At 38.0% G+C, this 15,406-nt stretch overlaps 1 pseudogene; it reads left to right on the forward strand.

The window, feature by feature from the left end:
• LOC116088670 overlaps positions 1-15,406 on the forward strand; it is a 54,156-nt pseudogene that overhangs the window by 32,653 nt on the left and 6,097 nt on the right.

Below are 15,406 nucleotides of genomic sequence, written 5' to 3' on the forward strand. Positions count from 1 at the left end.
TCAAGTTGACACACAAAACTAGCCAGTACAAATCTGAATGTAGTACTCTTACAATAGTGCTATTTCTATGAGAATTACCAAGAACAGGAAAACTCACTTTTTAACACTATGTATTATAATTCTTGTTAGCATTTTTTCTAAGCTCCGCCCCTCACAGTTACCTGGCAACAGTAATTTATGCCTGACTCACTATAAAAAGGCCTACTTATCCCCTCTGCTCTCTCTTGCCTTCTTGCTCCCTTCCCCCTCTCTCCCCATTGCCCACATCATCTCTCTCTTTGTGCTCATGGTTGGACTCTACTCCTCTACTTCTCTTTCTCTCATTCTCTCTCTCTCTCTCTCTCTCTCTCTCTCTCTCCCTCTCTCTCTCTTTCTCTCTCTCTGTCTCTGTCTCTGTCTCTCTCTCTCTCTCTCTCTCTCTCTCTCTCTCTGCCTTTCTCTGTCTCTGCTACCCTCTCAATTCCCCTCTCCATGCCCTAAATAAACTCTATCTTATTCTATAGGGAAATGATGCCTCAGCATGGGCCATTGGAGGCACCTCTTTCCCCAACACTTGACTACACTTCCACCAAACATATTGCTTCTCTCTTTACTTTTATAAAACATAATATTCATACTTGTTTTGTTATTATTAACATCTGCTAACTTCTTCAACGCCTGTCCACATTAGACTATACTTTCCATTATATTGAAGACTGTTATCAATGTAATAATAATTCCTAAAAATAACTTTTGTTAAATGATTTCCAGTTATTAATGTTGCCAGGCTGTATAACCATCTCAGCATGGCTTACAACTCACCTGTTTTTTGAAACTATCCCAGTAGCAAACACAGAGGGCATAATGGTTATCACCAATTGTTAAATAGAGTATCTGTTAAAGCAGCTTTATGTATCTGTGAAGTATTTTATAATTAAATTATTTAAAAATATGTCACAACGAGAGAAGCTATATGTCTTGATTTGGGGTTCTGTTCAGTTTGTAAACATTCAGGAAGATTTACAATTTATAAATTGTCCTTTTGTGAACATATTCATTGCTTCATGACACAGCTCATTCAAATATTCTGTGGTCAGTAAAAATAATAAATTAGTACTATAGTACTGGTCTACTACTTTGTACAAGAAAGAATCAAATATGCAACCAGAACTTGGCAGGTCCAGCCATGTGATTCTGGCTGTAAGAGTCTTGAAGGATTCAGGAGTAAAAGGGTTCTGGAATATTTCTCTAATGGTAAGGAAAGTCACTGAGACCTGCCAAGTGGCTTGAAAGTCCCTGCATGAAGGCCCAGAGAGACCATTGTGTGAAGCCTGAATTACACTGGAGATCTCATGATGCTGGAGATACTATAGCCATGAAGTGTCTGCTGAGGATCGCTGAAAACATAAAATAGAACCAGTTCAAAGGAGAGAAGAGTGTCATAATCAATCTAGGTGGAAGATGTGACAGATCAAAGAGTTATATAAAGACTGGTAGTTACGGAATTTGGAGTTTACCTTGCTGGGTTTTGATCTTGCTTTGGTCCAGCATTTTCTTTTCCTCTTGGAATGGTAATATATATTCTGTGTCACACTGTATGCTACAAGTATGTAATTTGCTTTTTACAAGGAGTTACATTAAGAGATTGTCATCCCAGAAGAGACTTTGGATTTTTAAACTGTTTTGAGACTGGGAAGGACTATGGAACTTTTAAAGTTGGGTGTACTTTTCATTATGATATGACTACAAGTCTATGGAAGCAAGAGAGTGAAATGTGAATTAAAACAACCCTCATATGCTCATATATTTGAAAGTTTGGTTCCTGTTGGTAGTTTTGGGAAGGATTAAAAGATGTGCCCTTATTGGATGACCTGTATCACTGGGGGGTAGACTTTGAGATTTCAAAAGATCACACTAGGCCCAGTTTCTCTGTCACCTTTGTGGTTGTAGATCAGATGTAAACTCTTAGTTGCCTTGTTTCTAAACATGATAGTTAGGGACTTAACTTTCTAAAATTGTAAACAAGCTCCCAATTAAATACTTTATTTTATAACCTGTTTGTTCGTGATTATGGGTGTTTCTTCACAGCAATAGAAAAGTAATTATGGCAAAATCAGCCCTAAATGCTGTTTCCTTGGTTTCGTCTACCATCTCTAGCTCTTACAATCATTATATTTTCTCTTCAACATAGATACCAGAGACATTGAGTGCTCCAAATTCTTCCATCCTCTGTTCATTGTCCATATTATGTGAGTCTCTGTTAATTACCATCTACTGCAAAAACTAGCTCCTTTGATGTAGGTTGAGTGAGGACTGATCTACAGGCATATGCAATCAACATTAGGGGTCATTTTATTGCTTTGTTCCTTAGCAGATTAAAAGTATAAGTTTTTCCCTAGGTCTATGTCCTATTTAGTCTCAAGTTCTTGTTAATTTTAGCAATGTCAGGCATAGGTTCAATCCCATGGAATGGGCCTTAAATCCAATAAAAATTTGTTTGGTTTCTAAACAACCCAATCAAAAAATGGGGTATAGAACTAAAGTGAGAATTCACAACAGAGGAATTTGAATGGCTAAGAAGCACCTGAAGAAATGTTCAAAATCCTTAGTGATCAGAGAAATGCAAATCAAAACAACCCTGAGATCCCTCCTCACACCAGTCAGAATGGCTAAGATCAAAAACTCAGGTGATAGCAGATGCTGGAGAGGATGTGGAGAAAGAGGACACTCCTTCATTGCTGGCGGGACTTCAAGCTGGTACAACCCCTCTGGAAATTAGTCTGGAGGTTCCTCAGAAATTGGAAATAGATCTACCTGAAGACCCAGCAATATCACTCTTGGGAATATATCCAAAAGATGCCTCACCATACCACAGGAGCACATGCTCCATTATGTTCATAGCTGCCTTATTTGTGATAGCCAGAAGCTGGAAACAACCCTGATGTCCTACAACAGAATAATGAATACAAAAAATGTGGTTCATTTACACAATGGAATACTACTTAGCTATGAAAAAGAGGGCATGCTGAGTTTTACAGGCAAATGGATGGAACTAGAAAGTATCATCCTGAGTGAAGTAACTCAGACCCAAAAAGACATGCATGGTATGTACTCTTCTCACTAATAAATGGCTATTAGCCTCCAAAAAGTACAGAACACACAAGATCCAATCCACAGAACTCATAAAAATCAACAAGCTAAAGGGCCCAAGTGAGGATTCCTCAGTCCCACTTGGGAGGGAGAAGAAAGCAACCACAAGGGGTGAGAGAGGGACCTGGGAGGGAAAGGGGATAGGGTGGGAAGGAGAAGGAACATGATCTGGTATTGGGTGGGGAAAAATGACTGAAGTTCTGAGGGCCATCATAAAGAATGGAAGTAGGCAACCTTGGGAGGTAGGAGGTAGGGGGGACCCTCCAGAATATACCAGAGATCTGGGAGGTGAGAGACTCTCAGGACTCAAAGAGAGGGACCTTAGATGAAATGCCCTACAGTGGGGAGAAGGAACTTGTAGAGCCCACCTCCAGCAGAAAGACAGGGCATTGAGTGAGGGAAGGATTTGCTATCCCACAGTCAAAACTCTGACCCATAATTGTTCCTGTCTGAAAGAACTGCAGGGACAAAAATGGAGAAGAGCCTGAGGAAAAGAAGGTCCAGCAACAGGAGGTCCCAAGGCCTGACACTATTATTGAGGCTATGGAGCACTCACAAAAGGGACCTATCATGACTACCCTCTGAAAGACCCAACAAGCAGCTGAAAGAGTCAGATGCAGATATTTGCACCCAATCAATGGACAGAAGCAGCTGACCCCTGTTGTTGAATTAGGGAAAAAGTGTAAGAACCTGAGGAGGAGGACGACCCTGTAGGAGGACCAGCAGTCTTAATTAGCCTAGACCCCCGAGATTTCTCAAACACTGGATCACCAAACAGGCAGCATACACCAGCTGATATGAGGTCCCCGACACACATACAGTAGAGGACTGCTGGGTCTGGGTTCAGTCAGACATGATGTACCTAACCCTCAAGAGGCTGGAGGCCCCAGCGAGTTTAGAGTTTAGGTGGGGTGGGGGGTGGGGACATCCACGTGGAGACAGGGGGTGGGGAGGAGGTATGGGATGTGGAACAGTTGGAGGGTAGACCAGGAGGTAAAAAAAAAATTCTAGAGTATAAAAACTAAGGAGTAAATAAATAAATAAATAAAATAAACCTACTTTGTTTCCAAATGTGTGCGCATATTAACATTATGTTAACATATATATGCATGCTTTGGTATATAAATGAAGGGAACTTTATAAAAAATAATTATATACTGATATCTTCATTTGGGCACTGTAAGAACATGAAAAAATAAATATATAAATAAAGGTTTAAAAAAATTTGTTTGGTTTCTTCCATAACATTTGTGCTGCTATTCTATTTGTTTATTTTGAAGATAGGTTGCTGCTTTAGGTTGCAGGGTTTGGAGCTGTGTGATATTGATGAATGCCTTTCTCCTCCACTAGAATGCAGAGTACCTTCCAGCAACATGAATGTTAGTCAATTGGAGTGAAGCTTCTAGTTGGGCACCAGCTTGACTTTTCCATGTTTATTGACATAAGTAAGGCTCTTTAAAAAAAAGAAATCAGTAATACAATGTTATTTATGATCATTGTTGCTCTATTCATGATAGCCAAAAACTGGAAACAGCAAAGATATCTATCAACTGATAAATGGATAATGAAATGTGGTACATTTGCACGGTGGAATGTTATTCACCTATTAAGAAAAATGTGGGTGTGAGATTTTTAAGATTTCAATGTGTATGTTATAATTCACAGAACCACAGAGCTTTAGGTACTTAATAATGGTCCAGGAAAGAAAAGAGCATCTCTCCAGGTAAGGGAATAGAACGTAGTGTTAATAGAGAGACAAGTGAGAAACTAGAATAGGTGAAAGGAATAGGAAAGAAGGGCTAGAAAGGGAATATGAGAGGGACAACTAACACCAAAGGTCTTCTGAAAAGTCAAGTGGAAACCTCCTACTGGAGAAGCTTCCTAAATATATATACAACACAAAGAGAATCTAAATGGAGTCACCATATAATGGAAAATATCATGAACAAACTAGACATGCCACTAAGTAAAACAACCCAGTGCCAGGAATTGAACAGTTGGCCAAAGGGTGTACTATGGAACTCCATTTGCTCCCACCAAGTGTAACAGGATACTGCTAATAGTATTCATTACTCACTGGCCACATTACTTTGCCAGAATTCCAGGTTTACAACTTCTATTAAATAACTTCACTTGGAGTTTGATAGACATCTCAACATAAAATGGTTAAAATGTGATACTTGAATCTGTTCCCTAATGTCTTTTTTCACTTAGTATTTCAAAGCTTAGAAAAAGGTATCACTATTCCTACAGTTGCTCAAAATTTTAGAGTGAAAAATCTTTTCTTGATTACAGTCAATTCAACATGTAGTCACCACATTTTCTTCAAACTATAGCCAAAATTAACTACAACGAACTCAAAGTGTTGTCAATATTCTGTAGTAATTATCCTGAATAACAAGTTAGACAAATACAGAACATTGAAATTACACATTTAATTGTTTTATCATTTTAGTGACCAAAAGTTCAAATCAAAATTTCATAGAGGTGAAATTAAGGTGGAAACTAGGCTATATATACATCCTATTGAGTGTATAGGGAACAAATGGTTTTTACATTTAGCCAGCATTCATAATGAATTCTTTGCATATCTTGGCTTTCCATGTTCTATATACAAAACCATATCCAATGAGTATATACTTTCTTCATCTAAAAAGATACTAATGATACCATTGAAAGGGAACCCTAGGATAATTTCTACATTTCAAAATCCTTAAATGAGCAACATGCATATACTATCTTTTGAAATATTCACAAGTTTCATATATTAGAATCAATATATTTGGGGAATTTCAAGCCAGTTCAATAGCTTAATACATTTTAAGGAGTCAGAGGCATTCATCAGTGATATAGTACTTGCATAGCATTTATGAATTCTCAAGATCAATTCCTGGCACTACAAAACACATATTTTATACAAGTGTAGCATATATATTGTCAACTTATCTGTTAAAAAGCTTCCAAGAATGCCCAATGGATAAAATTTTTTTTTTAAATCTGTCATTAGGACAACTGAACTTTCTGCCATAATACACATAAGCTCCACCCAAGATGTATTAAATATTTGTCTGGAAATAAACCATATCTAAACCATTTGTTTACTCCAAACTGAGTACCTGAGAAAACACCATTACTGGAGTCTGGAGAGATGGTTCAGAAGTTAAGTGCATTTATCTATTCTTCCATAGGACCTAAGTTAAATTCCAAGAAGCCATATTGGGCAACAACAACCTGACTCCAATTCCAGGTGATCCAATGTCCTCTTCCAGATTGTATGGGTACCTGCATATATGAAATATACCCATATATAATATACACATATACAATAAAGTAAAATAAATATTAATAAACATAGTGGCTGCCTACAAAATCCTTATGCTATATCCCCTCCCATTTTTAGTTATAAGAAACCTCCTTTGTTAAGCAAATCACTCATTTATCCATTCCCTAAAAATTTACTAAGCACATATTTTATGTTAGATACCAAAGAAATCTAAGGCCTATGAGTGATTAAATTGTTGTTTTATGTCTTGTGGGACTGGATCTTTACATTAATGAAACATAAGAATATGAATGTGAATAAATCCCCACTTAAAGTTAATACCTAGAATATTACTAATGCCCTTGCACCCAATAATTTGCTTTTGCACCCTATACTTGGGTTGTGATTGTGATAAAAAGAGAACTGCTTTATAAAATTGGATTTGAATTAAAATCTAGAATGTCTTTATAACAGCTATGTATCTAATACAAATAACTTCCACTTTTGTTACTGAATTTCTTCAACTCTAATGAAACTTAAATAGGGGATTCAAAGCAGAAACTATAAACACCGATTGCTGGATCACTCTCTGGCTCATACTTGACTAGCTTTCTTATATAGCCCAAGACTATCTATCTGTCTAGGAATGAAGCCATGTATAGTAGGCTAGACACTCTGAACTCAGTCAACAATCAAGGCAATCCTTTACAGACATGCCAAAAGACAATCTCATGTATTTAATCCTTCAGTTAAGATGCTCTTCTCAGAAGATTTTAGGATATACCAAGATGACAGTTAAATGTAACAAGGACATTCTAGTACTTGTTAACCTAAAGCACAACACTTGAAACTGTAAACTTTATGTTTTTTATCCCCATATTAATATCATTATATAAAACATAGAACAGCTTTTAAATTCTTACAGTCATTAAAACATTGACACCTTTAAAAATATCAAGTTTTTTAAAATCTAAAATCTCTTAGCTATGATTTCCAATAAAAATTTCAAAAATCCCTTACTCTCTTATAAAATTTAGGAACTAGGGGATAAAGAATAACACTTGAGCAAAATCAAAAATCCTGTAACTCAGTGTCTGGCATCTAAGATTCACTTGTCTAGAGGGCTCCAAAGGGTTTAGGCAGTTCTATATATCCTGCTCTTCTATTCACAACCTGTACAGTTGTCTCCTATGCTTGAGTAAGCTCCATTTTACATCTGCAGCAGACCTTGGTGAATATTCCATCATACTGACATCTTCAATATCATGGTGTCTGGTGGAACTGAAACTGTATCTTCACCAAAAGCCTTTCCTGACTTCAGTTCAGGGACTCTAACACTGCTACATAGTACCAAGTCCCATCTCCCCCACATGACATCCACAGTTTGTCATCTTTCATGCCATTAAAAGCAGACACATGTAGGTAACAGTTTCATATGCTAAGTTCATCTGCCTACTTAAGATGCCCCTTTGGTACTCCTGACCCTCAGCTTTTGTTTGTTGACTTTGAGGAAACCCTTTTCATAAGAATTCACCTCAATGATGCTGAGCTCTTAATAAACATGGCTGATCATTCAGACCAAATTGATCAGCATCATGTCCTAAAAATCCAAAGATTTCACCTTAGTGGTACTGATCTCTTGCTAACCACAGCTGATTCTTTAGCATCAGCTGACCAGCAAGCAGCATACATTTATTTTGTTTTGTTTTGAAATAGATTCTTCTTGCTTACATTACTTCCTGACAACAGTTTCTCCTCCCACCATTTTTCCTAGCTTCCCCTCATCTCACCTTTCCCCCAGATCTAGTGCTCTTGGTTTAACTTCATAAAGGAATGGGCCTCCAAAAGACACTGCCAAACAGGACAAAACAAGATACGATAAAACAAGGCAACAGCTCTCATATTGAGGCTGGACAAGTCAACTCAATAGCAGGAAAAGAATCTCAAGGGCAGGTAAAAGAATCCGAGATATACCCGCTCCCACTGTTAGGAGTCTCACAAAAATGCCAAACTAACAACCATTGAATAAAAGCAGAAGAGCTGGTGTAGACACTTGCAGGCCCAATGCTTGCCATTTCAATTTCTGTGAGCCCATATGCACCCTGTTTAATTGATTCATTTGATCCTCCTTTATTGGTGCCCTCCATCACCCTTAACTCCTAGAATCTTTCCTCCCCCTCTTTTACAGGATTAGCCAAGCTTCCAGAGAAAGGACCCCACAGAGATCTCAAATTTGGACTCATTCACTGTGTAATATCTGCCTAAGGGTCTGCAACATCTCCCATTTTCTAGCCAAAGAAGCCTCTCAAATGACAATCAATACATGAGGATAGCAGAATATCACTTTATTGTTTTTTTTTTTCTTTTTGATCAGTCATGTTTAGTTCTGTTCTAAGTTTCTAGACTATCCAGTCTCTGGTTCTTGGTTCCTGGGCTCCCTCACATGGGCGTCAACTTAAATAAAACATTGGTTGGTGACTTCCACAAGTTCTGCACCATGTTTGCCCCCAGCACATCTTACATGCAGGCTAAATTGTAGGTTAAGAGTTCTGTGGCTGAGTTGATGTCCAGATTTCTCTTTAGGTAGCCTGCAGAGTAATGTCTTAAACCAAAGGGACTAAACCACAGGGGTGAAGGATCCATGTAGTTTTTGGCAATTAATGATATATAGTATTTGGCTCTAATAGCCAGTTTCTGGCTCTTATGAATAAAGGTTCTATAGAAGAACATACTTGGACAAATGTACTAGGATTGAGCATCCTTCAGGTATATGCCAAAGAGTACTATAGCTGTGTCTTGATGTAGTTCAATTCCCAATTTTCAGAGGAAGTACCATATTAGTTTTTCTAGTGGCTGTACAAGTTTGCTATCCCACCAGCAATGAAGGAGTGTGTCCTTTGATCCACATCCTTGTCAATAAGAGCTGTCACTTGTGTTATTGATTTTAGCTATTCTGACAGGTTAGCATCTCAAATTAGTTTTGATTTGCATTTCTTTGATGGATAAGGATTTAAACATTTCTTTAAGTGTTTTTCAGACATTTGAGATTCCTCTTTCTAGAGCTGTACCCCATTTTAAAATTGGATTATTTGGGGCTTTGAGCACTAATTTCTAGAGTTCTTTATATATTTTGAGTATTAAAACTCTATATGGATTTGGTAAAAACTTTTCTCATTCTGTAGACTGCCTGTTTGTATGACACTGTCCTTTGCCTTACAGAAGTTTTTTTCATTTTCATGAGGTCCTGTTTATTAATTGTTGATTTTAGTGCCTGAGTTTTCAATGTTCCCTTCAGAGAATTTATCTCCTGTGCCAATGCATTCAAGACTGTTCCCCACTTTCTCTTCTGTCAGGTTCAGTATGTCTGGTTTTATGTTGAAGTTTTTGAACCACTTGGACTTGATATTTCTGCGGGGTTATAAATATGGAACTATTTGCATTCTTCTACATGAAGAATCCAGTTTGACCAGAACCACTTGTTGAAGATGCTGTCGTTTTTACAGTGCGTATTCCAGATTTCTTTATCAAAAATCAGGTGACCATAAATGTGTGAATGAATTTATGTCTTGGTCTTTAATATAAATCATACTGATTCATGTGTTGGGTTTTATGGCAATACCATGCAGTTTTAATTACTATAGCTATGTATTACAGCTTGAAACTGAGGATGATGATACCTCCAGAAGTTCTTTTATTGTTCAGAATTTTTTCAAAACAAACCTTTTTAAATATGAAATTAAGAATTGACTTTTAAAGATCTGTAAAGAGTTGTATTGGAATTTTGATGGATATTTTGTTGAATCTCTAGACTGATTTTTGTAGGATGGCTATTTTAATTACCCATTTTCTTTCCAGGACTTTTATCAGGAAGGGGTGTTTGATTTTGTAAAGGTTTTTATTTGTTTGCTTGTTTTGCTTGTTTTGTTTGTTTGTTTTTTGTATCTAATGAGATGATCGTGTGCTTACTAGCTGCTGACTTCTGGGCTTGTCTTTGTTGGTTTCAGGTGTTTTGTTTCCTGGTCTCTGTTGCCTATCAGAATTTTTCACAGACTATGTTTGTTGTGTGTTGTCTATTTTTGGCTGGTATTCAAGGAAAATACTTGTTGGTGTTGGGGCTGGAGTGAGGGGAAACCAGTGCTTGATGGTATGGGGCAGTGTAGGGGGAACCCTGAGAATTGGATCTGTGGGTAAAGAGAAAGCGGGGGGGGGGGAAGGTCTGTGGTTCAGCAGGTGGTGTCTCTGAGAATTGGAGGCTGGGACACAGCATTGAGGCAGAGAGTGAAGGGGGCAGACTGAAGCATTCAGGAGGCATGGAGAGGGGAAGGGGAAGCTGCAGCTGATGTTCTGTGCATGCACAGATTGTTAACCTCAAATATTACAAAAATGTTCCTAAAAGAGTCTTTGCTGCCATCTGAAGCTTCATAATGCAGGCCTCTGCAGTCCCAGTTGTTTTCAGCATTATCTTGTAATCACATACAATAACAGCTCATTAAGCGCTGAACGCTCAATGACTTTTACAGCTCAAGGCTCCAAAATACTTTCTAATTCTCCAAACAACCCAATGGAATAAAGGCCACATGATCAGGTTCATCACAGAAACACACAGGTTTTCTGGTATCAATTTCTGTTCCAGTTAGATTTCTCTTGTTTTGATAAAACATTCTTACCAAACACAACTTGGAGGAGGAAAATATTTATTCGATCTTACATTTTCCTAGGTCACAGACTGAGACTGAGGAAAGACACAACATTAATTTAAGGAGGAATTTGAAGCAAAAACAATGAAGGATCCATGCTTGCTCATTCACTTTCTCGTTTATTCTATTCACACTTAGCTAGCTCTCTTATACAGTCCAGAATCACCTGCCTAGATGATAGTGCCACTCACAGTGAGCTGGGCCATCTTATATCAATTAGCAATAAATATAATCTTATCACAGATCAGTTTTATCTAGGTATTTCTTCAATTGAGGTTTTTCATCTCATTACTCTAGAATATGTCAAGTTGACATTCAAAACTAACTACGACAATGATTTAAATCATATTCATAGCCCAAGTATATTCATAGCCTAATTCATGAAAACAATGAGAGTTATTGATAGTTGTAGTTAGGACACAAAATACAAGTCTGTTCAGAGCTAGTTAACAGTTCCATTTTAGAGAAGATTTTTGATTTCTAATACCAGAGAGTTGGTCTTATGCTGGCAAATAATTTCCCCAAAGATGACTTTTTTTCATCAGACAATGGGTAGACACTGAAAATTTTTGAGGATGGGTTAGGTATCATAGTCAAAGTATCACTTTAGATATCACATATCCTGACTCCAACACTGATGTTAAACTAGTGGTAAATAATTATATATGATATCAGAAGTGATATTGTTCAGGTGAGATAATAAAATCCTTTTCTAAAGCAGTAGAAGTAGTACATATTTAGGGATTGGGTTTGTCTGTCTGTCTGTCTGTTTCTTTTTAAGGAACTTGCAAAGAAACAGCTATAATACCTCAATAAATGAATGGATGTATATAAAAATTTCTGTTCATAATGAAAATCACCAAGTATGATTCTGGTTATTGAAAAATATGGCAATAACATCCATGTGGTAGTTAATATTGATTGTCAACTAGATAGTATCTAGAACTCTATGAGAAGACTCTCTGAGCACACGTGTACACAATCCATTTCATCTCTTGCCATGCCTGTAAATGATCTTGATTCTATCAAGTAAATTGGGAATAACCACCCTGAATGTAGGGGTAACTTCGATAGTTTCAGATAGAAAATCGAAGGGACAAGCTTTCATTTCTTTTTGCCTGCTTACTTCATGTCTTGTGAGTTCATCTATCCTATCACTGCCAATAGAATTAAGAACTTAACTTTTTTTTTTTTTGATCTTCTAATATCAACTAAAGACTAGAGTCTTTCAACAAATATTTCAGGTCTTCAGCATCAGTTTGGCACTACTGATGTATATAGCCCAGGTAGAGGTAATAGTTACCAGGTTCTAAGCTTCCTTAGAATGAAAGCAGTCATTGTTGTACTATCCAGTTTGAAAAAAATAAGCCAGTTCAATCAATTCCCTTTTATCAAATCTTTTTCTCTAGAGAATATTATCTAATCTAGAAATAAAAAATATTCTAGGGCAGTATATTTTGAATGGAAAAGAAGATTGTAAATTAATTTGAGTTTTGATTATATTATTTTTGAAGGACTAATGAGGTACTTGCATGGAATTCTTTTGTATGTGAAAGGAAAAATTAAAGCTTTAGACCTGTGCTGACTAGGAAGAAAAGTCATGGGCCTAAGAATCCATCACAAGCTGGCCCACATAGGCCTGGGAAGGAGCAAGCAAGTTGTTAGATATCATAAGAGCTGGCAGGTCAAGAAGACATAAAACTATAAACATAGAAGAAAACATGTCTAGGCAAACGAGGACATGTCCAAGGCCCAGGCCTGCAAAGACGTGCCTGGCGGACACTAAGTAATGGACCATCTGGTCTTCTCAGATATGGTTTAAGGTCAGATGCTTTGTTGACTCAGATTAACACCAACCTTAGGAATTTTCCACTCTGTTCTTCACGTAATAGTTAATATTTGAACTAGCCAATCATGTATGACCACACTGAACCCTTTGTTCCCTCAGACCTTTTCCCTATATAAACCCCTAACTTTCAAGCCTCTTGGTCAGCTCCACTATCTCCTACATGAGATAGGTGTGGTGCTGAATCAGGGCACCCTGAAATTAAAAATATACCTCTTGTAATTACATCAAGACGGTCTCTCGTGATTCCTTGGGTACACGTCCTCCCGAGATTTGAGGGGGGGTCTCCCCCGGGGGTCTTTCATGTGGTGCATTGGCCGGGAAACACGTGACACCCAGGAATCCCGAAGACCCCTTGGAGGTATGTTTGTATGAGTGTGGTGTGTGTCTGAGGTGTGCGGCGCTGCTGTGCTGTGTTTGTGGTTTTGTGGTTTGTGTTTTGTGTTTTTGGTTTCGGTTTGTGGACCCAGCAGCTGTACGGACAAGCTGCAAGGAGAAGTCCTAGATGTTGATCCCAGGCAAAGGGAAGTCCTGGATGTTGATCCCAGGCAAAGGGAAGTCCTGGATGTTGATCGCAGGGCAAGAAGGAGTCAGGAGGATTTGACTGTTGGTTTTCTGAAGGAGGGAGATGGAGTTCTCCTCCCGAGGAAGAAGTGGAAACGAGATCCTACTCTGTCAGAGGTGGCGTTCGGCTGGTTATTTAAGACCAGGCTTGGATGAAAGTTTCTAGATATACTAGTTTCTTTTGTTTGTGCAGTGTTTTTGCTTTTATTTCTCTTGATTTTTGTCATGGGGCAGCCGTGGCAGCCACGGGCTGAGTGACTCTGTGATTTGGCTGTGATTATCTGTGTATCTAATGTTTGTTACTGGGCCCAGTTGTCTATCTCTGTGTAAAAGTTGTCTTCCTCTGTGTTCATGGACTTGGCAAGGTCAAAACTGTTTATGTGATAATTGTTTTTCTCTGTGTTTCTTGGTATCTTGTTCTACACAATTTGTCTGTTGAAGTTAAAAGAAAAATGGCAGGCTCTGTGAGCCTCAGAGTGGCAGTCCTTTCAGACCATCCGTGGGCTGTTGTCTGGGAGAATTTGGTCCGTTGCCCCCTTTGTGGGTTCATCCTTTTGCTTCATTTTCAGATTCAAGCCCTAGTACTACTGCTCTTAGTAGCGGGAGGGGCACCTGCCTGTGGCTCAGCTGGTGCGGGGGCTCCTCAAGGTCAGGTACGGCTGGAGAGTGGGACCCAGCAGCTGGGACACAGAGTAAATGGGCAGGGACTCCTGAACAACCAAGTAGGTTTTTGCAAAATAAATTAATTGGGTAAAATATTGTCTTGATTATCTGGCTCAGAAATTATTGAATTGGTATCTTGTAAACTGTGGCAATTGAATATTGAAGCCTTGAGAGTCATGCTTTGCTAACCGGGAGGTGGATGCTATATAAATTATAATTATTGCACTGTGTTTCATGTTAAAGAAGAAAATGGTTAAAACTTTGATTTAGCTTAACTTGTTCAAAAGCAGTTTCAATTTACACAGTAAGAGCTGATAAGCCACTATGCTGTGATTGGGAGTAAAGTACAGCCAAAGAGAGCTGATAAAGCTGAGTGTCTGCACAAGCCACTCTTAAAGGGGACAGCAGCTTTTCTTTGTAATCTTGGTAACAGAAAATTAACTTAAAATTGATAACTCAGGGTTAAAGTCATGTTAAGGGACAACGCGTGGCATGAGCCAACCCAAGAAAACAGGTTTTCATGTTATTTTATGTAATTCTTACCCCTTATGAGTCTAGTGAGGCCAATGGTGATGCCTGGACCAGAGATAAGATTTAAAACAATGTCTTTGATGTGTTAAAAATTGCACTATCATGCATTCATATATAAGAATTACCAGCTAAACTTTGTAATATGAATATTATTTTTTGTGATATTGATTTTTTAAAAATAAAAGAATGAAATGTTTAAAACTGGGTTTTGTTTGTCAAAGTTATGGTTAAGGGTTGCAAGAAAATTATTGAGAGATTCACTGTAAGTTGCTAAGAGATTAGTGCAAGTTGTAGAGGGACAGAGTAGCAGAGAAAAAAAACAAAAGAGAGATAAAGAGACAGAGGGACAAGAGGCTATACTGGCCACTGTAGTGAGAAAGACCAGTGCGTGTATGCACTGAGAATAGAGAACTTGAGAGAAAAAGCATGTTGCAGAAGAACTGTAGATGTGTAAATGTGGGAAAGGTGTAGTGAAGGGATAAAATGTTTGGAAGAGTGTCTTAGAAAATAGAGTCTAGTAAAGTGGGGAAAAGAGATGAACAGTCTAGAGACAAATGAGTAAAAGAGTTAGTTTGCCTTAGAAATAGAAAGTAAATAGAAAATAATCCAAATTCTATCAAAACCTGATAATAATAGAAAACCTGAAATAACTGTGTTGCTGGGAAGAGGCTGTTTTGCACGTATGATTGTCTGTTATCATTAAGCCAATGGGAG

The sequence above is a fragment of the Mastomys coucha genome, chromosome X (genome assembly GCF_008632895.1).
Source record: "Mastomys coucha isolate ucsf_1 chromosome X, UCSF_Mcou_1, whole genome shotgun sequence".
NCBI classification, from domain to species: domain Eukaryota; kingdom Metazoa; phylum Chordata; class Mammalia; order Rodentia; family Muridae; genus Mastomys; species Mastomys coucha.